Consider the following 24,298-nt stretch of genomic DNA (forward strand, 5'->3'; position numbering starts at 1 on the left):
TTTCCAGCACTGTATCCTCTGGAATGCTAAAATGAAATGTCCTTATCAATGACATAATGATAAGAGTAATTAAAGTAATAATAGCTAGTGGTTATATGATGCTTTAAGATTTGCAAAGCACTTTATAGAAATGATCTCATTTTATCCTCACACTACCCTTATGAGATAGGTGCTAAGACAATTATTCCTTCCACATCATGACTTTCCCCATTGTGGTTTCAATATATCACAGGTGGGAATAGTAAATTAAGTAGGAATGTGGGGGCAGTTTTGCAGAAGCTGCAGACAACACATGAAGACCAGCATCTGACACAGAAAAAGTTTAGAAATTCAGAAATTCATAAGATATATGTCTAGTATTGTATAATATCAGCATTTTATCTTTTAACACCATCATAATTCAGATTTCTTCTCTGGTATGAAGGGAGGGCCAAAAATTTTTACACAGATTTTTCCAGATGGCAGGGGTGTCATGACTCCAAGCCCTATATCTTTATTTTAGAGATGAGAAAATTGAGACAGACAAAGGTAAAGTGACTTGACCAAGTTCTTATCGCCAGTAAGTGTGCAAAGCTGAATTTGAACTGAGCAGTGGTCTGGGACTCAGTGAAACTATAACAATGTCATTCACAAATAGGAACATCTGGGAACACCTCACCATCCACAGGGAATCTTTCTTCAGTATGATCACTGCCTTGGATCGCCTCCATTTCAGTGGCAAACATACTGTGGGCATATATGCAATTTCACATGCCTTGCCTAATCTTCAAAAACAGCATCACTGAACATGTTTATTTCTATCTTTCAAAGAATTTTCAGTGGTTTTTTATAGTTGGATGGACATTTTTGTTGGAAGAGAGCCTTTTTGGCTTTACCAAATCAAAAGTTTCTTTCTATAATGAATAAACAATATAGTGGAATCTCATTCCCTAGATCTTTTTGACTATTGTGAAATGATAACGATGTGGTCCATTACATTATATCACTTACAAAAGTCTGCTTGTTTCATAATAATGCTATCATCAAAGCTGTCTTTGATGTATATGTAGATGATTCTGTGCATATATTTTCTATAAATAGGAAAGTGGGAATATAGGCCACTGCCAAGTCTCAAACTCCACTGCAAAGTGTAAAACTCTGATGGACTGGTGCCATTGTTTGAATGCCAAATGTACATTGCCCTAAAAGACTGTTTTACTCATAAGGTAAGAGCTCACATGGAGGTCAAAAGAAGCAGACAAGAACACTCTCAAGGTCTCTCTGAAGAACTTTAGTGTCAGTTGTGAGACCTGGGAGATACTGGCAAAAGGCTATACAGTTTGGCATGCCCACATCAAAGAAGGTGTTATAGTTTCACCAAACTTCAATTCTAATATCGTTATTCTTGTTCTTTGTTCTTTGTACTTGAAGAAGACCAGTGACATCATTATGCTGAGGTCAAAATATAGTGTGTTCATCTGTGGCAGATCAGCCCAATGATAGCTCAGAAGACTGTACTACAGGTTGGACACAAATAGCCCATTTGAACATTTGGGATGGAGATGTCTCCAGATTTGTGCAGCTCATGTTTCCTTTGTGTTACTACAACAAGAACAATAATATTAGAATCGAAGTGTGGTGGAACTATAATCTTGAATGGTGAAAAGTTTGTTACAAAAATCTTTACAGATCTTTTCCATTTTTTTCTTTGTTGCCCTTCTTTTATTTTCATCCTGAAATCATCTGAACCTGACTTCCAGATTTTGAAATACTGTACCCACACTAGGTACTTTCATCTCCTCTATCTCCCCCTTCAGTTCCCCTTTTGTGTGTTGTATTCCCCACCACCACCCTGGTTTTTTTAAATTTGCATCCCCAGCGCTTAAGCACAGTGCCTTGGACACTTAATAAATCCTTAATAAATGTATGTTTCCTTTCTTCCTTCCACAGTTGGATCTCTTGCCAAGAGTTCTCTTTAAACTAGTTTTATCTTCTACTGCCTGTTTCTGCTTTTAGAGGAAATACTGCTCATAAAAATCCATCACCCATCTGTTTCATTTTATAATGAGTTTATATCCTGTTGCATTTGGCTTCCATCTCTTTCTGCTTGACAGGTAAGTCAAGTGTTTTCTGACTAAATTGCTTTTTAGGCACTTTTTGGTCTCATTGTTATAGAAATCAATTTTCTTCTGTTAAATTTTATTATAAAACTATTATAATTGATGTGCAATGTCATTTCTACTGTTCTCTTCCCATTTTTCACTATCAGTTACTAGACTGAAAAATCCAAGGTTGAGTTATTTTGGTTGCATGCTATACTTTTTCTCATTATTATTGTTTCTTCTAGACATTTTCTAATTCCTATCCTTGATGAAACAAAGATCACATATCATAACTCGTGATAATGATAACTAATATTTATGGAGCACTTTACAACAGTGTCCCATCTAATCCTAATAACCATTCTATGAGGTAGGTATTATTATCCCTATTTAATCTATGTGGAAACTGAGACTAAGAGGTTAAATTATTTACCCGGAGTCACATAGTTAGTATCTAAAGCAGGATTTGAGCTGAGGTCTTCCTGAATTCAGGTCTAATCCTATATCCAGTAAATTACCTTCATGTCTTTACTCCAGTGACTTCATAGAGAAGTGTATGGCATTGGTTTAAAAACATAAAGTGTACATAATAATTCTGCAAGTTGCAGTTTCCGTGGATGCCATCTGACCCTGTGCATGTTAGAGAGCATAAACATATGTACGCTCATACATAAGTAGTAACGTCTGCTTTCATTCTTTTTCTCATTAAGGAGTAGGTGTCTGAAGTTCCCAACCAATGCCCTGCACTTACTACTTTAGCTAATATTACCTGTTTGATGATTAAATTTAATTATGGGGACAGAAAGTCAGGCAGATCATAGTGCAGGTGTATACCTTTCCTTCCTGAAGAGAATAGATGTTTCTTTTATTTTAGCTGTCTGTCCCAGGCACTAGAAGATAACTGAATTCTCCCTCACATCTGGACATCCTTATACTGATTAAAACTGCAATTCACTTTGCAACTCAGCTTCACAGTTTTACAAAGGTATGAGACTCTTATTTATCTCCTCGTCATGACTTCTGCATTACAGTTTCTGGCAAAGCAGGAGGGAGAGAGTGGATGGAAAAGGGAAATAAATAAATTGAATGAACTTTTTCATTGACTTGAGCAACCCTGACCCTGGTGTACCATATGTCTTCCAAAAATAACGCATATGCATTTCAACCATGGGAAAGGATAATGAGGTTAAAAAAGACCTTTCTTCTCCTAAGCCTCCTTACTCATCAGGGTTACATGAGTCTCTGTAAGTCATATTGAAACACTTACAGGCATGTAAGGGGAAGAAGCCATGAAGTGTACAAACCTGGCAAACTCTGGAGATCAAGGTATTTCTAGAATAGAAACTGAAAGGGCAAGGAATGCCAGGCCAAGTGCTGTGTAATAAAAAATTTTAAATTCTCCAGTTTAGGACCCTGATGTGGTTCTATAATATGGTTAGCAGAGTCTGAATCTCCTCCCATCATGTGTCCTGGACAAGTGGCCCCAGAGAGCACAAGGACTTGCCTCTATAGTCAGAAGATGGGATCAATATGGCTCCACTGTTTGTCAAACAATTTGTTTCTCAAATTTCTCAGGAGACTGTTTTGTCAGAGAGAAGAAAGCAACATTACTAGTTCATTTTTCTTTTCTACGTTCAACAAATCCCAACTCCACAAAGTACCAAATCAATACTCCTAAAGTATATCGGACAACGTGGCTCTTTTGCTCATGAGTCTTTGGTTGCTTCCAAGTGTCAGCAAGATAGATCTCCACTTGGCATTTAAAGCCCATCACAACCTCTATTGCCTGAATGATTTCACATTACTTCACCTCATTCACTGTACATTCAAGTCAAACTGACCTAGTTCAGGTTTCTTTTATGAAACAATCCATCTTACTTCTCTGGGACTCTGCACAGACTGCTCCATGTACTTGGATTTGTCTCTTTCTTCTCCTGTACCTCCTGGAACCCCTTTTTCTCTTTCAAAGCTTAGCTTACATTTGCCTCTTACAAAAGCCCTTTCCTGATTACCCAAGGATTACCATCCTCCCCAACATGCTCTGCTCCACCACCCAAAATTATTTGAATTTATTTTGTACACTTTAAGTAAATAATTTTATATTTTTCTGGGTACATGTTGCTTCCTCCCAGTAGAATGTAAATTCCTTGAGGTTAGGATGATTCAGATAAATAAAATAGAGTAGGCCACTGCCTCAGATACTAGGGATGTGCTCTTTTCTTTTGGGTTCCAGGTAGAAAAAATGGAGGTAGAAAACTGTGCTAATGTTTTAGTAGCATACTTATTATTAGAGGACAATGGAGGAAGAAATTAAAGGACTAAAGACTCAAAGAAACAGCTTGAGGAAGAGGTAAGAACAGCGGAAAAGATATCCAAAGATCTGCATACAAAGCCAGCTTCTGCTATTCACAGTCCCTGCCATGTGGACAGGCTAACCAGTTAGAACTGCATCTTCTTTTTCTATAAAATAGAAACAGTAACACATGTCCTACCTGCTGTACAGCGTTCATGAGTGTGGACCAATTGAAATAATAGACATGAATCTTTGTAAACTGTAGGTGCTATAGAAATGTAAGATATTATTACAATCAAGGTCTTCAAACCCAAATTGACAAGATTGAAGATCAGAGAGAGTAAATGAGAAAATCCAGTCATCTTCATTCAGACTTCTGTAAAGTCTAATTTTATAGTCAGGATGGTGAACAAAACTGCGATGTTTGGAAAAGGAACATAAAAACTTTCCTTCCAAATCATAAAAGCAAGGAGCAAAATGAAATACTTCAGAAAAATGAATAAATACTTGTAGCTGAGGAAAATGTAGCTAGAAAGTCTTAAGAGGGGAAACAAAGGAGAAGGAGAAGAAGTCAACAAAAAAAGCAGAGCAAAGATGTTTGCTCAGAAAGCATTATGTGCTGGGGGCTGAGGGGGGCTGAGGGAGGCAGATCAGAGGAAAACTGGATCATCATTAGGCACATGAGAACAGGCAAAGTGAGTGAAAGAAGAGAGGAAAATAAATGGAGAAAATGGATAAATTAGGATAGTCTAAGGAAAAATGACAAGAGAAATGAATGACAGAGAGGGGAGAGAAACAGAAACAGAGAGAAGAGAAAGATGACAGAGGAGACAGAAAGATGACGGGGGAAAGAGAGAAAGAGAGAGAGAGAGAGAGAGAGAGAGAAGGAGGGGGAGAGACAGAAACTGAATGCCATTGATATTGCTTCTACAAGAGTTCTTAGGATCATAGAATATCAGAATTAGAATGGACTTTAGAAGTCAATTGTTTTTGGTTGTCTGGAAAATCTTTAGGTTTAAGGGGCCCTAGACTTTCTTATGACTGATTTTTTTTGCCTGACCTCTTCTTTGCCTGAATTCTTTTCCATGATTGGCATCCATCTATTTATGACATCAAAGGTGAGAGACCAATCAGATGTGATGGAACAAGGCTGCTCACTTCCCTGTAAGCCTTCTTTTGCTTCAGAGAATGATCCTCTTGGTGAGATTGACTCAGGCTGTGCTGGATCATTGCTTCCCTTCACCTTCCTGCCATGGCCTGAAGACTTCCACCCCTAGGCTGTAACCTGAGGGATCCTGGCTATCCTGATCCCTCTGTCTTAATAGTAAATGATCCAGATATGACTTTAGTCTCTCTTCCAATGTCTCCTCACACTCTCAAATATCTCATATTAAGCCATAAGCCTTCAAGACTTAAAATACACACATAATAAAGTGCTGTTGTTTTGTATTAATGACAGGACTAATTCTTCTGTGAAGACCCATTTAATATCAGGAATGCACTGACATGGCCTAAAATACAATGGCCCCATTTCAATGTTCTCCAAAATTGGACAGCAAGCCTTTGCTTAGAGACCTTAAGTAAAGAATCTTCAAAAGTAGATACAAGTAAGTACCTTCAAAAGACAGCACCGATTCTGTGTTGAGATCATCAATGTGATGAAGATTTAAAAAAAAAAATTTAAAAGAAATGATCATTCACAAATAAAAGAAGATTATTCACCTTGGTTAAAGTGTATTTTTCCTTCAGATAAGATTAATGATGTATTGACAGCTATCCCAAAATAAGAATATTTGTTGGTGGGTTCTTTTTTCAATAAAAAGCTTTGAGAAATGTAACACATTCTAAGAAAAATAATGGCTCTGATGAAACTATTACTCAAAGGATTAAAGTAAATGAGTTATGGTAAATGCCCAGTATTTTTCCACAAAATTGAAAGTCTTATTTTTTGAGAGGAATCTCATTCTTAGCAATTTCTGTTTAAGGGGAACTGTAGGACTAACCGTTCTCATTTAAATGAAGGTTTGATTAGATCAGAAATTGTTTCCAATTAAAATGTCACTCAACAAAACCACTTTTTAAAAACTGTGTGACTATTTGATACTGAAGAGTCATTTTACTTTGGGCCAAACATCTTTCTAGTGTAAGGAAACATTTGATTAAAGCTTAGTACCGTGAATCTATTTTAAGTGTTCAAAGTTAGCATAATACTATCCATGCCAAGTAATACATTCATGGAATGGAATTCTAACTGAACTTTCATCACAGTAATATTCCTTTGCCACTACTGTGATTTTTCAAATGAAATTTTCCTCTCTTCTTTTAGACGTCCAGTTCAGTGTTTTTAGTTTAATGGCATTTTTTTCATGGGAATAAATACAGTTATACCCAGAAATAAGGGTAGGTTTGTGACATGACTATAAATCAGGGAACATAAGTTATTATAAATTTCTTTATAAATGAACATATTTTTAGTCCTGGAAACTTTTGCTCTCCTGACATAGCTATTTCTCTTCTATTAAGTCAAATCACATTTGTTACACTAGAGACCTAAGCAATTGTGGACAGTGAGACACATAGGAGGTGCTTTTCCAATATAAAGAAATCACAATTTCCAAACTTTGTCTCTGTCACACAAATACCTTATCCAATCTCCAGATATAGATATATTTTAATGTAGCCTATGAAAATTCTGGTGATCCTTATCCCAACTACCAATCTCACAGAAGAGTTGGGTGTCCAGAGCTTTACTGTAGTCAAGACTGTAGACAGCCCCATCACCACACAACACATACACACACTCTCACTCACACACACACACACACACACACACACACACACACACACTTCAGGGTTCTGAGAGAACCTCTGTGGAGTCAGTATTAGTCAGTATGGTTTAAAGCCACATAGGAATACTTCCCCTCAAAATTTTAAGTTAGGAAGCATTTTAGTTAGCCAGGCTTGAGTAGCTTTTAGAAATGGGTATTAAGGTGATATAATAACAATCAGTACAAAATGTCACTCAAACATCTATGTACATTTTCCCATAAGTACACACAGAGTCCAGGGAAAAGCGCTCTCTACTTTGGAGAACATATGTGGCAAAGGGTCAGCTCCTAGCTTAGTACAAAATTCTTTTCTCCCATTCATGTGGGGCTTAAGAAATTTCTCTTATGTATGCTGAATCTGTCCAGTTTGTGCTTGCCTCCCAAGGCAGACATTGCCAGCAGATATTTCAGGGATCAAACATTTAGGGTACTGATGAGGAAATAGTAAGTCCAACAGCCTTCAGACACTTCCGAGGACCAGAAGGTCCTACTCTCATCAAAGGATTTAGGAGGAGACCTGATGAAAGTCATTTCTCCTTAGATATATGTGGGAAAGCCAAGCTTGTATCAATTTATGGAATTTACTGTTGTTTCACCTATATCTAAGGACATGACAAAATTCCCCAGCTAATTGGAACAGACCTTGCCTGGTATCCTTTTTTTGGGACGTGAGGGTGAGGGGAGTAAGGGAGAGATCTCATCAAATGACTTTCAAAGACTTTTTGCACTTAGCTCAAAGTCCATGACTGAAATTGAAAGGGAGTCCTATCTACTTCAAATTGAAGTGAGAATAAATTACCCCACCCTTATTTCAGGTTTTTCTTCTACTCCTCAGTTAAATACCTTTAGAATGCAAGCATCTTGTGGGATCCAAGTGCACCTTTCTCTTCTAAATCCCTTTCCCTAAGACTCAATGGTTTTGCTTTGTTTTCTATCATGAAATAATTTATTCCCTTGACACTTATTTTGCACAGATGCTAATGCTGTTTCATCACATCCTTCTGTCAATCCAATAAAAACTTATTGAATTATTTGCAATTCACTGTCCTAGGTACTGATCTTAAGTATATGGATATGTGATCTCATTGATATGGGATATCTGTCCAGCAGTGCAGACAACTATCCACTCAAGTTTTCTCATCCAATCAGATTTTTTTTCCAACTTCTCTCATAAATCCTCTGTAGTTGGAAGATGAACTAGCCAAAGAGAAAGAGATAGATTATAGAGTAGTAAAATAAGGATATGGTGCTATTAGAATCAATGAAGGAGAGACAATCAAAAAAAGAAGGGATAGTCAGGCAGTTCACATATCGGTGAGAAACCTTTCAGTGGCTTTACATTTTCACCAAAATGATAGTATCACTGAAGACAACTATGTGGAATAGATATAGAGGTTTGGGAAAGACTGGAATCTTACATTATTACCAACCTATCTATCACATTACCAAAAATCCAGAGGAGAAATATCCAGTTTCCCTAAGACACCAGCTGTAGAACTGCCTTCAATAAATGTTTATTGAATTGAAATGAATCAAATTGGTGAATATGTGGAAGGAACATAGACAAAGATTGGCAAAGGGCACAAGACACACCTGCTATTTAACTTGACAAGCCGTATAATTTTCAGGGCTAAGAGGAAAGGAGGCTACAGATGGGACACACTTCCCACCTTTATCACCAGGACGATATTACTATTGCCTTCTTGTATAATTCTCATAGTATCAAAAATATTGAGCTGGAAATGACTTCAGAGGATATCTAATCCAACAATCTTATTTCACAGATGGCAAAACTGAAGAGATAAAATGACTAGCACAAGGTCATAGAAGCAGAAACTTCAGAGGCAGGATCTGAGCTCAGGTCCTTCCATTCCAGTAACAGTTATTTCCCCACTATACCAGACTGGTTCTCTTCTACAGGCCAGTCATCAGTCAGGATACAAAATAAAGATTATTATGATGATAAATGACAGTTATATGGTCTTTTGAAGTTTTCACTGTGTTTTTACAAATATCTCATTTGATCCTCACAACAACCTGTGGAGGTAAATGCTATTATTATCCCCACTTTACAGATGAGGAAACTGAGACAGACTGAGGTTAAGTGACTTGCCCAGAGTCACAAAGTTAATAAATGTCTAAGGCCAAATCTGAACTCAGGTCTTCCTGATTGTAGGTCCAACAGTTTATCCATATGTCACCCTGCTGCCTATGCATCAAAAGGTGCTCATTGCCACTGGAGATTCAGGCACTGGATGTGTCAGGGTGAGTTTTGCAGGCATAAGCACAACATATCAGACAGTCATAATTTACCCTGAGTCTAGGAAATGTGGAAAATCTCTTTATATATCACACATTTGTCTAGGAATTTCATTGTGTCAGTGTACGAATCTTTATTTCTTCCATGCCTCTAGGATAAGTCCCAGACTACTATCTATTCTTTGTGTACCAATGAAGGATGGATTTTCTAGTAGAGACCTGCCATCAATATTCACCCGTAGAAAAGGCGAAAGAATCTGGGGACCAGCCAGAACAGGACCAAAGCCCTACAAAGGCGAGATAAATGTAAGTTTACAAGAGACCTTAAGAGCAGTAATGAAAACTTGGCTACAAAATCTACTGCTCTGTGAAGGATTAAGACTGTTTCTCAAGTCTGCCCTTAGCCTATGCTTTGTAGATTCCACAACAGTGAAGTGAGCGTCCATTGACAGTCACTAGTATACATACGGCTGCCAAGGAATTCTCTTGCTCGTCTACCTGCTTTGTTAATGAAAAAAAAAGCCTCAGAATGGTGAACTTCTGCTATGTTACGTGTCAGATGAGACTGGGGACTCTATTAATCAAGTGATTTCAACCATGGTTTGACCTCTGAGTAATTCCTTTGAGATGACACAAATAGTTCCCACATCAGAGAATTCGATGTATATATTTGGGTGATTCCCTGGAGTTTCCATTGGTAGGATCAACAACCCAGGGGATTCAGTTCGCCTCCCTTTGTTTGCAAAAGACATTTGAGTTCCTGATACTACCTATGAAATTTCCAGGGAGTCACATAAATTTATACATAGAGCGAACAGAAATGGAATCTTGAGACTGCCTGGAGTATATGAGTCACTTTGGGTCAATCTAGTTCAGCAAAGACATTGCCTTCTGCTGTAGAGTCAACCTCCCTTCTCCAAGGGGGATCTCTCTGGCTTCCTCAGGGTCACAATGACTGATATATATTGGCTACAGTGTTGAATTTGTATTCAGGAAAACCTGAATTCCAATTCTGCTATGGTCTTGATTAACCATTACTAAAAAATGAATTAGCTTCCCTAAGCCCATTTCCGTATCTGTGATGTAGGCTTAATAATACCGCCAGATGAGATAACATACTTGAAGTGGTTGACAAATGTAAAAGTGTTATAGCTGATAGTAAGAGGCAGCTCAGTGTCCTGTGGATAGAATGCTGGGCCTGGAGACAGGATAGGTTCAAATTCTGCCTCAGACACTAATTATAAACTTCAAGGCTCAGTATAAATATCATTATTATTTTTACATGCAAAATAGGGACTGGTAAATGAGGGCTCAGTCCTTAGAGCAGGAGTAGATTTCCCCTTCCTGCTGTGTTATGCAAAGCATGGTCAATGTTCTCTGCATCCTATTAATTTAACATGTGAAACTTTACAACCTGGCTTTGGAGACGATGATTCAGAGTTAGTACAGATGATGAAGAGCCTTCTGGTTGGCTTTGGTTTTCATTGTTATTTCCTGGTTTTCTGGCTCCCTATTTCCTACCCTATTACGTCCCTATTCTTACTTCTTGTGCATGAGCTTGTGGCCAGAGGCACGAACTCTGTCAGTGAATTTGATGCAGAGACTTGGACACCTTTTCCAAACCACCTCCACTTCACAGAAGCCCTCTCCGTTGCCAAAGTAAGCACCTTATGTCCCTTGAGTGAGGCTCACACTATCTGCCATGATTCAACCTGTATCAACTAAGTGTCACCTCCGTTGCTGTCCCCGGCATAGCGTTGATGTTCTCTTTCTTTTGTGGCTACTCTGCCGGAGCCACTGACCCTTACCTCCCAATCCAGTTTTGAATTGGTCCAGATAAAACCAAAGTTAGGCTCTTCATGTCTTATAGATATCTCCCCAATAACCTAGATGGTCAATGAATAAGTGTGATCTATTCAGGTTATTTGTTATTCAATCATTTTTTAGTTGTGCCCAAGTCTTTGTGACCCCTTTTGGAGTTTTCTTGGCAAAGATACTGGAGTGGTTGGCCATTTCCTTCTTCAGATCATTTTATAGATGAGGAAACTGAGGCAAACAGGGTTAAGTGACTTCCTCAGAGTCAAACAGCTAGTGAGTGTCTGATGCTAGATATGAACTCAGGAAGAGGACTTGTCCTGACTCCAGACCTGGTACTCTATCCATTGTGCCATCTACCCTTTCCAAAATATGTGTGTATATATGTATGTATAAGCATATATGTGTAGGTGTATAGATATACATGTAAAATATATGTATATATATAAACATATGCATATACATGTATATGCATGTGGGTAGATATATGTGCATGTATGCACATATATGTGTGTATACATACACATATATCTATGTATATTCATATATGTATATATGCATATGTGTATGTGCATATACGTATATGCATACACACACATATATATCAGAAATTGTCTCAGTGCTTCCTGAATGCCCAATAATATAGCTGTCCACATTTTATCATGAACAACCAGAAGTGATAACTATGAAGCTACATATAGCTTCCATAGATCTGACACAGCTGGCACTCATGATTATTCATGGAAGTTATATGAAACTGTACAATTCTCATTAATTATTCAGTAAATTATAGAAAGTGAAGCAATTTGCTAAAATGTTCAGTTATCTGCCTCTCTCCATAACTCCTGGTAACTGATGGCAGCATATTTCTGCCTCTAGATCATATATCTAGCTCTGAAAGGGACCATAGAGATAACATAATCCAATCCCCTCATTCTCAGAAGAAAGCACTTAGGAGAGGATAAGTGATTTGTCCAAGGTCGCATAGCTAGCAAGTGGTTAGCGAATTCAGGTCTCAAGCCCAAGTCATCTGACTTCCAATTCTGTACCCTTCTACTCTACCTTCTTGCATGCTGACTCTCTTATTTACTGAGAGTCTAGAAACATGGTTGAACTCTGATGGAAACCTTGACCAAAGTTAGGTGGCACAGAAGAATTTTGGGCTGAAAAGAATGGATTCTGTTTGAGATAATTATAAATAGTCTCATGAAAGAACTGAAACACTATTGGGCAAGATGGGCCCTGCCCAAATTAATGAACATTGGGACCCAGTTAAATGGCTAAACCAAAGAGCAACAGAAGAGCTAACCTAATACATAGGTTCCAAACAGTGAATAAAAAAGATAATCTAGCGCAGAGCCAGTATAACTAAGGGACAATGAGCTCCCCATTGGTTGGTTTTTTTTACATTAGTACACTTTATCACATGGTTTGACAATTTCAGAGAAATCCTGAAAAGAGTCAATCTTGCCTATTTAGCAAGGCCTCACTTAGCACTAAGACTACTGGCAAAGACCAGCAGAAGGGATCAGCACCTCAGAGGGACATCCATAATGATGACCTTGCCTTGAGCCTGCTCTGGTCCAATGACCAGGTCAAGCAAACATATGCATTTATAAAATTGAGAGTACCCAGCAGTTACATTGCAGTGAAAGAGGAATTCAGGTAGGGGCATTATGCTAAGGCAAAAAGGTAAGACAAAACAGGTAATTGCCAATAGAAAGAAAGGTCTTGATGAGGGACTTAATGAGACAAGAAGTCATTCCCCTTACCTGATGCCAGAATGCCATAAAAGCAGGTAGTCAGAACAGAAGACATGGCCACAGGCAATGTGGTATTGCAACTGGAGGCACTGGGGAACCACAGTCTTATTTTACTTTCCTGAACTATCTCTTAGAAAGAAGCTAGTACAATTGACAGAAATAGTAATATCCCTATAGAAAGAACATTTAGATGTACTGATTAAATATTGGAATTTATAAGATATAGTTAGAAAAGAAGGGGCTCATCACTTCCCACAACAACATCCATATGATCCCCTAGTCAAGTGACTATTTAGAACCTATCTACATGTATGGATTTTTTTCTGAGTAAGAGTCTAGTAGGCCTTGGCAGAATATTTATTGAAAAGCATTTAATATACCCACTCTGAATTTTTTTATTTGTTTGATTTTTTGGGGGGTGAGGGATGGTTGGTTTCCCAAAAAGCAGTGGGAATTAGGACCATGGAAAAAGATAACTTAATATAATCATAGTAATATGTGATATAAAAATAATGTAATCTAGTGATGAGATATAATGAAAGTCATAGATAATATTCAATGTAATATAATAATAATGATAGATAATGAAATCATAATATATCATACAAAGAAGAAGAATTAGATTTGGATTCTGAAGAACTTGGTCCAAGTCCCAGGCCAGTATTGAATTGTTTTATAATTATGGACAAGTTACATAACTTATATGGGTCTCAGTTTTCTCATCTATTAAATGGGGAGAAAAATACTAATAGAGGTAGAGTAGCATAGTGGATAGATAGTCAACCTTAGAGTCAAGAGGACTGTCAACTCCTTCCTCAGATATATACTAGCTATTTGACCCTGAGCAAGTCATTTCATTTTTCAATATCCTAGATATTCTCTCAAAACTGAAGTTGCAAAACACTTGATGATCTATAATAGTAGAGGGCATGTTTCCTCATTGGGAGTTCCCCAAACCATGAATCAGATCTTAGGTCTGGATCAAAGAAAATAATAATAATAGCTGTAACAATGGCAACAATATATACTACTCACTTCACAAATGGGAAAAGTGCTTTGTGCTATGTAAATGTAAGATATTAGCTTCATTGTTATTTGCATTATTGAGACTTAAATGATGTTAACCACACAGAATGAATATGACTTCTTACTACCATGAGCTCCACATGTCTAAATGACACAACAGTCAAGCTCCAGAAGGCCTATAATTTAATTTGGATCTGCCTGAGGGATAAGGAAAGATGATGTTTCACATCTGATATAGACATTATGAAGATTGTACTATCTATGCCATTGGGTTGATCAAAGCTGTAGTTATGGTTGTAATCAACATTTTATTAATAAAGAGCTGGTGAATCTTTTGGAGGCATCTATGGTCACCTTCTAAAACATTCGGATTTTTTCCACAAAAATTCCAGGAGTATATTTTTTAAAGTATGGGACATGCTTCTACAGTTACTGGAAAATGGATTATTCTGAAAATGTGAAAAGTGCCCCCCTATTCCAATTTATGTTTTTAGGATTTGTCTTGAGTCTCACAGGGCTACAGAAGAATCCAATACGTGGTGGGACTATTTAGCAATGGATATTACCACAGAAGATGAAGAATATATGGCAAAATTTTTCTACTGATTTATATGAGTATTGACTCTTGGTGGAACCATTAACCTGTGTTTTAAAGAAAGGAGTAGTATACCACTGGGAAGGTAAAGAAGAAAAAAAAACATTCACTTCAGCAAGCAAATCAGCTTTGTTGAGGAGGAATGGCATCCTGAGGCAAGATAGAAGGAGGCACACATCAGGTGGGTAAGACCACCCTCATAACCTCCCCTGAGGCTTCTGGTGAGACAACCCAGGACACTGAACCCCAGAGCCCCAGTAATAACCCTGACCTCCATAACCATTGTCAAAATGGACAATGCTTATGGAAACTTGACTGGGTGATTGTCTCTCCGGATGCTGCAGACACTGACTCCTCAGCAGCCACAGCTAGTGAAGCCCCAAAAAGAAAGTTCTCAGCATCATCCTATGATCCTCCTTAGAAATGGATATGGTTTTATGGACGGAATTTACATGAAAAAAACATGCTTGACCATCTTTTTTGTCATCACTTTATTCATTTTAGGTACAGAAACAAGCATTAATTTTTCAGGCATTTCATGAGTATGACCTTATTTGGTGTGTGTGTGTGTGTGTGTGTGTGTGTGTGTGTGTGTGTGTGTGTGTGTGTGTGTGTGTGTGTGTGTGTGTGTCCTCTGCAGGTCATGTTGAAAACAATCCCAATGGCCCCAGGAAAATATACCCCAAATTCCTAGAGTTAAGAATACTTTTGGATTTGGGGAACATAATACTAAAGGCCATTGACACTAATGAGAAGAATCATCCAATTATAAACAGAGAGCTAAGTGGTAGCATGAGGAAGAGGGCAGCATCTCCTTCTCAAGGGACAAAATGGAATAGGAGATAGGGGATGGAATTAAGAGTCAGCAAAACCTGAGCTCAAATACTGCCTCATATACTTATGACCTGTGTGCCTTAGCTTCTTTATTCCTCAGTTTCCTCATTTATAAAATCAGAGATTTATAATGGATGGCCTCTCAGGACTCTTCTACCTCCAAACTATGTTCCTTGATACCCAGCAACAATGTGCATTAATGACCAGCAATTGATCTCTTTACGGAAAGGGTGAATTTTAGGGAAATGCCAAACTATATTTTTTTTCCCATTTTACTCAATAATTCATTTTCCATGTAAATTAGACCCTGGGGTCCTGGCGAAAAGGGCCAAGGGAAAGCCTTTTGAATATTTTAGAAGTATGCATACAAAAAGCCTTGTTTTTCTTCAAGGAAACACAGATGAGAGTTCTGTTAATGATGAATGCAGGATACCTGTTTATTATAGCACCAAGATGACTCCTCCTGTACTCTTGCCCCATGACGCCCTGTTACATATTTTTTTATATTATGCCAAGTTCCTGATCTGCTCCTGTTAGAGTGCAAGCTATTTGGTTATTCATCATCTTTGCATCTTTAATCTCCAGCATGGTACCTTACACATAGTCAATGCTTCATAAAATACATGTTGAATTGAGTTTCTTAGCAAGTCTCTAGTGCCAGTAAAGAATGTTCTGGGTATGTCATAATGCCTCCTTGGCCAGCTGTCTGGGCTTATTTCACACCAGAAATCTAATCTGTTCGAATTGTTATTGACCTTAGCAGAACATGGGTATGTGTGTTCAGGAGTACAGATGTTGCTAAAGTACTAAGAGATCATGGAGAGGAAGACCTAGGACCTTAGGAAAGTCAATTGGACCACTACAATGGGGGTGACTATAGCTATCATCTACCTTCATCCTGCTCTGGGACGTTGACCATTGTTCTTTCCATGTATATGGAAATGCTCCTTCCTTTTTGTCACTTTCTCAATCATCTTACCAAGTGATTGTTTGAATCTTTACTAAGATCTCTTTTCTCTGGCATCCAAATATCTTTTTTTTTAGAAATGTAAACCATCCAACTTTAATAAGTTCCTTAAGGCTTCTCTTTGCTGTTTACCTTTTCATGTTTCTCTTGATTCTTGTATTAGAAAATCAATTTTCTGTTCAGCTTTGGTCTTTTCAACAAGAATGCTTGGAAGTTCTCTATTTCATTGAAATTCTATTTTTTCCCCTTAAGTATTATAATCAGTTTTGCTAGGTAGGTGATTTTTGGTTTTAATCCTATCTCTTTTGACCTCTGGAATATTCTGTTCCAAGTCCTTCAATCCCTTGGTGTAGAAGCTGCTAAATCCTATGCTATCCTGATTGTATTTCCACAATACTTGAATTGTTTCTTTCTGGCTGCTTGTAATATTATCCCCTTGACCTGGGAACTCTGCAATTTGGCTGCAATATTCCTAGGAGTTTTCTTTTTGGGATCACTTTCAGGTGGTGATCAGTGAATCCTTTCCATTTCTATTTTACCTTCTGGTTCTAGAATATCAGGGCAGTTTTCCCCAATAATTTCTTGGAAGATGATGTCTAGGCTCTTTTTCTGATCATGGTTTCCAGGTAGACCAATAATTTTTAAATTATCTCTCCTGGATCTTTTTCCAGGTCAGTTGTTTTTCAATGAAATATGTCACATTGTCTTCTATTTTCTCATTCTTTTGGTTTTGTTATGTAATTTCTTGGTTTCTCATAAAGTCATTAGCTTCCATTTGCTCCATTCTAACTTTCAAAGAACTATTTTCTTCAGTGAGCTTTTGAACCTCCTTTTCCATTTAGCTAATTCTGCTTTTTAAAGCATTCTCCTCCTCATTGGCTTTTTGGACCTCTTTTGTCATTTGGGTTAGTCTATTTTTAAAGGTGTTATTTTCTTCAGTATTTTGGGAGTCTCCTTTAGCAAGCTGTTGATTCACTTTTCATGATTTTCTTGCATTGCTCTCATTTCTCTTCCCAATTTTTCCTCCACCTCTTTTACTTGATTTTTCAAAATCCTTTTTGAGCTCTTCCATGGGTTCAGACCATTGCATATATTTTTTGGAGTTTTTGGAGGTAGAAGCCTTGACTTTGATGTCTTCTTCTGATGTTATGCTTTGTTTTTCCTCATCTGAAAGGATAGAAGAAAATACCTTTACACCAAGAAAGTATTCTATAGTCTTATTTTTTCCCCTTTTTGTGCATTTTCCCAGCCAGTTACTTGATTTTTGAGTCCTTTGTCAAGTGAAAGGTATACTCTAGGAAACTATAAGTTCTCAGTTTCTCCAAGATGGCACAATCAAGGGATCCTGGCCTGTACTCTGATCTGTGAGCAACCACAAGCACTCTTTTCTGCCCAGGATCTGTGATTAGGATTCCCTCTCCAGAGCCTCCACCAGTCCCACCATGCCAGCACTCTGACTGCCACTCAGAACTCAGACCGAGATCAGCCACTCAATTCTCCCAGGTTCTTTAGGTGGAGGGCTCCAAAAGTGGATGCTGTTTCTCTGGGACTGAGGCTAGGACCAGACTGCATGCACACCCCTCTCACCCAGGTAAAAGAGCTTTCTTAATGACTTTTGAAGCTGTCTTTGGCATTTGTGGATTGAGAAATTCAGTAACTGCAGCAGCTGCCCGTGATTCCACACTCTGAAGCCTGCTCCAGTTCTGTCCATGCCATGCACGTGGTCCAGGCTGGGCTGTACTTCGCTCCAAGACTGATGGGACAGACCTTTCCTGTCGGCCTCCCAGGCTGCCTTGGGCTGGAAATCTCTTTCACTCTGTTGTTTTGTGGGTTTCTGCTGCTCTAGAATTTGTCATTTTATAGATATTTTATGGGCTATGGCGGGGAGAACTAGAGCAGCTCCATCCATCTTGGCTCCATCCCCCTCCCCCGAAATACCTTCTTAGGGCTACACTCTCGATGTATTAAGGCCATGATACCGTACAGGGTATATTAATAGCATGTATAGAGAAAGTTACCGTGACATTGTGGATAAGACAGCCTAGGCTTTGGAGTCATTCTCTGATTTCAAGGTTCAAATAGCAGGTATGGCATACCCTGATTAATGACAGTGGGAAAGTCTCTTAACCTCTCAGGTCCCCCTCCCCAATTCTACAAGGCTGCACATTGCACATCAGTTGCCATATGTATGTGTAAGGGGAGTTTTCTTACCAGAATCTCCGTATAGGGATGAAGTCAAAGATCTGAAGCATTTCCCCTTCTCTCAGCCCTCTAAACACACACACACACACACACACACACACACACACACACACACACACAGACAAGACAATGCAGCAAAGTTATATAACAGCAATGCCCTAGTCTTTTTGGCCACCTAATTTTCTACCTCGAAGTTGCTCAAGACCTGGAACACACTAGTGCAACAAGATAATACATTCAGCCCTGGAAATCAAAGGCGCTCACTCCTAATCCTAACTCTAATTTGCCACTTTTCTACGGACACTTAGATAAGTCACTTCACTTTGCTGGAGCTCAGTTTCCTAATTTGTGAAATAAAGGCACTGGACCAGAGAATCTCTAAGGTCTAACTAACACTTCTACCTCTAAAGACAAAAAAAAAAAATTGCTATTTTCTTATCATAGCATATCCCCCAAATGGTTAAAGTGAAGTCTCTCAGAAAGGGTAACTCACTAGAGTGAGATCAGCATTAACAGTTTTTGGAGTCAGCCCCAGGTTTCTATGGAAGGTGTATATTTTTTCCACTTAACCTCAGGCAGCTTTAGCTCCTTGATTGGGAATGACAGCTGCTCCCAAATTGTAGCTAGGCTATGTTGAGCTTTTTTAGAAATGTCTAACAGAATAGAAAGGCTCATTCAGTTCCAGTTCATCAAGTTCCTAACATGCAATTAAACATCTGTAATTAAATCTCCATTTACTCAGTGGACCAGAACAGCTCATTCAAATTCAGTCTTCAGGGTAAATAAATAATAAGCTTTTTAAAAAACTGCATTCATTAATGCTGATAATAAGGAATTTAACAAAAACAATAAAAATCAATGTGTTTAAGAGATCTGATGGCATTTAAGGTCTAGACAGGCTTAACTGGACTCAAATTAATAAGCACCTGCAAAAATAAAATAAACACACTAAAGAATTAATGTGCATTTGTTTCAGCTCTGGGAGAGCGTAGCGATTCATGTGGGCAAGAAAGGGAGTGGAGAATGAAACACCTGTGGGTATTTAAAACGCTAAAACAAACCCTTAAAACTGTTTGTCATTATGGACAGTGTCTAGGGGCATGTGGAAGCGGGGAGATTTATAGTATCATAAAAGTAAGAATGCTGCACAGGAACTGGTCCTGGGCCACTGAATCACTTTCCTTCCTTGAGAGACACTTGATTATACAAGATAGGTCTCTAATTGGAGTCTTCATATGGTAAGAGGCTGTTTCCTAAGGGCACTGAATTCAAAATCAGAGGACTTGGGTTTGAATTCTGACTCAACCTTTAATAATGTGTTCTCTCTTTTTTTCCCTTCCTTCCTTCTTTCCTTCCTTCCTTCCTTCCTTCCTTCCTTCCTTCCTTCCTTCTTTCCTTCCTTCTTTCCTTCCTTCCTAACTTTCTTCCTTCCTAACTTCCTTTTTTCTTTTTCTTTCTTTTTCTTTCTTTTATTCTTTCCTTCTTTTTCTTTTTTCTTTCTTTCTTTTTCTTTCTTTCTCTCTCTCCTTTCCTTCCTTCCCTTTTATTTTCTTTTTCTTCCTTTCTTTTTCTCTCTCTGTTTCTGTCTCTCTCTCCTCATCCCTCCCTCCCTCCCTCCCTTTTCTGGGTCTCAGTTACTCACCAGTCAAATGAAGAAGTTTAACCAGAAGACTTTTAGGTACCTTCAACACAAAAGGAGAAAAACAGTTAAAAGAAGTGACTTGCTCAAGGGCACAAAGTAAGTGGCTGATATGGATTAATAGCAGCAACTCAACTGAAGGTTTATAAAGCATTCAGCTCATGACCACCTTGTAAAGTAGGTGGTATAAATATTATTACCCCATTTTACAGATGATGAAAGGGAGATTCTGTAAGACTGAGCAACTTGCCTAAGGTTATATAGCTAGGAAATAGTCAATGAAATGGGATTCAAACTCAATTTCCTAACTGCAAATCCAGTCCTTCCATCATGGCACGCTTCTACCTCCAAATATCCTTATGTGTTCCTTCTAGTTCATTCTGCTGCCTAAGAACACGTGAACAGCTCAAAAATAATGCATTATAATATGTTTGCATAATTACTGAGGGGAGTGCTATGGGTCTCCTCTGATCAAAACGTACAGTGTTCAGAGCATGCATGATTTCCGTTGCCTGTGGTATCGATTCACGGAATCATAGATTTAGAGCTGGGTAGATTTTTGGCAGTTGCCTAATCCAGGGGTGAGAAACCTGTGGGCTCAAGGCCACCCCTAGCCCTAGTCTATAGGTTCTGAAAGTTGGGAGAGGGGGCACTGGAATGATCCAGGAGCACAGTGGTAGCCTTGTGTGCAACTGGGGAGTGTTGAATAAAATATCAGGGGGCAATGGAAGCCTAAGGAAAGAAGATAAGAAAATTTTGAAAACCATTCATACATGTTTCATCTGTTGTGTAACAGAGTTAAAGTCATAGTGATTACATTTTTTTCCAAATAAACACACAAAATATAAGCTATAACCTATCAGTGGTGAAATCTGCCAACAAGTCCTAACAGGCAAGTGGTAGCAGGCCAGTGTGCCTCATATTGCTGGGAAGTGCAGCATGCATCAGCAGGAACATGTGCATGGAATGATTTGTTTACAATACAATACTATGTAATTATATGATTCAATATTGCATCAAAAAAATTTCAATGCAGAAAAAAACACAAGTTTACAATAAATTATATTTTTAAATGACATAAATTTCAAAAGCAAACAACAAAGTGTTAAAATAAGTCAATATCCAGGGGGGTACTGAGTAATTTTTTTCTAAAGGGAGATGCAGGCCAAAGAAGTTTAGGAATTTCTGACTTGATTTTAAAGATGAGGAATTTGAAACCCCAAACCATAAAATGACGTATGACCATGGGATCATGGATTTAGAGTAGGTCTCAACCTTTTTGTGTCATGGACTCCTTTGACATTTTAGTGAAATGTGTGGAGCCCTTCCCAGAAAGATGGTTTCCAATATACCAAAGAATATCAATTATATCGACATACAATTATCAAAATATACTTCTCTCCAAGATCTGTTCTTGAATCTCCAGATTTTCTATCTCTACTCCAGCAGTCTCCTCATCCTGGAGATGCCTTCACGCTTTGGGCCCCTTCTCTCACTTGATGAGTTCCTGCCCAGGACCACTTTCGAAGGGTTTGTCCAAGCTCCCCTTATTCATTTCTCTCCTGGCTCCACTCTGGCCTCCGGATTTTTCCACCTTACTCCCACACAGGTACTCTTCAACTCCCAGCTCCCTTTTCATGTGTTGTCTTCCCTTATTAGAATGCAAACAAGAAGGGACTCTCACCTAGTAAAAAAAAAATATCTAGAAGGAGAAGACCCTTGAGATTTCTTGCCAAAACAGAAACACTTGCTGTTTACATTCCATTCTAGCCATCTGGGGCCTAAACAATGACTGGGCCCAATAGGCTGGCACCTATTGTCAGACAATCACTGAGAGACCAAGTGATTTGGGTCTAAGTCATGCTTCTTAAGAAAGAAATCTAGATTGTAAACCCCAAGATATTTTATGAGGTTTCAAAGATCAAAATTTACATTCCTTTGGGCAAATCACCCAAAGGCAAGTAGTAAATGCTTAACAAATGCTTTATCTATCTAAACAGCTAGCTAGCTTGTTACCTATCAAAAAAAATTTTTTTAAGTTCATAAACCCCAGGTTAAGAGCCTTTACAACTTAGAGACCCCTTAGTTCAACTTCCTCATTTTACCTAAGAGGAAATTGAGGGCCAGAGATATTAAATAATTTGAACAAGGTAACACAGACACTACATGGTAGAACAAAAAAAATCCCTGGTCTTCAGTAGCACAAATAGAACAGAAAAGACACCAGGCATTTCTAATCTCAGTTCTCTGAGCAGCTTTTTAGTCTACAGAGCCACCATAATAACTGCAGAGAGTTTTATATATGGGGAGGTTAGAATTTACGCACACACACACACACACACACACACACACACACACACACACACACACACACACACAAAACCCAACCCCCAAAATCCAATCTCCTCATGCTGTAAACAAAGGAAGCCATGGAGATTAGTTACAGGCCTTTAGATTTGCACCACAAGTCTATCATTAAAACCACAAGTCAACTGGCTGACTAAATGTTATTTCTAGAACAGCAGCAGTCCTCCATAGCGTTGACTCCAAATTTCTGAGATAACAATGGACTTTCAGCTTCTGAGCCCACACCTTGTCATGGCCTCAGAAGCTTCTCAGTTTTGCCTTTGGTCTGAACCAAAATGCCTCAGAAAGCATTACTGAGCCACGAAGCCTAACCAGCCACCCAAGCAGAACCAAGCCTTCTCTTGGGCAGTCACTGGCTAACTTGATAAAGTGCCTGAGAAGCTTGAGCAGTGAGTTGGGGTTTGATCGTCAAGTCGTTCAGTATCATAATAGGGCCTTGTAAGAATGATCATTCACAATCATTATTGTTGGGACTGGAAGCTCAATTCCGTGTGGACAGTCTCGGGCAGGTAAAAGTGGGACTTCTAAATCTTAGAGTCTTACGAGGCCCTCCATGAACAGCGGGGGTTCGAGAAGGTCAGACCGAGCTAGCTCGGCTAGCTCGGGTATTTCCGCCTCTCCCCCGGAGATACCTGATGGGTGGAGTCTCCCTGCCCTCGAGGTCGTCCCGGATTGGAGCACACCTAGTTACCTAACAGCACGGTATTGAGATGCAAACTGTGTGGCTGAAGATTAAGTAGGATTGAGGAAGCCTAAAAACGCTTTTAGCAAGTGTGGAGCCAAAGAGAAAAGTAGGGCTCCGCTTCTTTTCTTTTCTCTCTCCCCTCCCCCTCTCTCCCCGCTTGTACTTCTACTTCCATTCCCTTAAGCTTAGCCTTCTTAGGAAATCTCCCCCTCTTCGTCCTAAGAAAGAAGACCCCCTGCACTTGTAACCGAAACCCTGTAATAAAGCTCAACCCCTGTTTGACTCTGGAACGTCCTTTCTCTCATATGTGCATCCGGCGTGGCCAGCCGAAGACCTGGACAGGTAAGAAAGACTCGGGTAGCCCAATACAGGCCTCTAGGCTTGGCACATTATAATCTCCTACAAGAGCTATAATAACAATAATAATATATAATAATGATGCTCCTGGCCCCCACAATAATTGCAAGCCATCTTCTCCTGCAGTGGAACAATAGGAATCAGAGGTAAGGATTGAAGTCTTTGAATAATTCATGAACAAAGCATAGTACTTGTATCTTCCATTTCAACAAAAAAAAGAGTGAGATAGTACATTAGAAATGCAAATTGCTTTTTAAAAAAGATTTTATTTTAGTTTATAGATTTCTTCAGCCCTTCAGTACAAATTGTATGATTATTTTTCTTTTTTATCCAGATCTGTGATTGCGGCTATATGGGACCTCTCTGGGTCAAAACCCCCTCCAGTCATGCAGATTGGGGACTGCTTTAAGTTCTCTAGTCTTGAGAGTTGCCTGAGATATTGAGAGATTAAGTGACTTGGCCCAGGGTCACAGCCTGTGTGTGTTAGAAGCAGGATTATACCTAGGTCTTCCTGACTTCACCACTAGCATCCTCTTTACTCTTTACCGTGTGTTACTAGTAATAAAATCCTACTTTTTCACCTTCGT

At 38.8% G+C, this 24,298-nt stretch overlaps 1 long non-coding RNA gene across 1 annotated transcript; it reads left to right on the forward strand.

Annotated features, from left to right (window-relative positions):
* The first annotated feature begins 5,570 nt into the window (after window positions 1-5,570).
* Window positions 5,571-24,296, forward strand: LOC140498667 (uncharacterized). Its single transcript, XR_011965173.1, has 4 exons — window positions 5,571-5,981; window positions 9,617-9,767; window positions 20,298-20,401; window positions 24,046-24,296. It is a non-coding gene; the product is annotated as an uncharacterized lncRNA (long non-coding RNA).
* Window positions 24,297-24,298: the final 2 nt, after the last annotated feature.

This window comes from Notamacropus eugenii, chromosome 4, assembly GCF_028372415.1.
Source record: "Notamacropus eugenii isolate mMacEug1 chromosome 4, mMacEug1.pri_v2, whole genome shotgun sequence".
NCBI classification, from domain to species: domain Eukaryota; kingdom Metazoa; phylum Chordata; class Mammalia; order Diprotodontia; family Macropodidae; genus Notamacropus; species Notamacropus eugenii.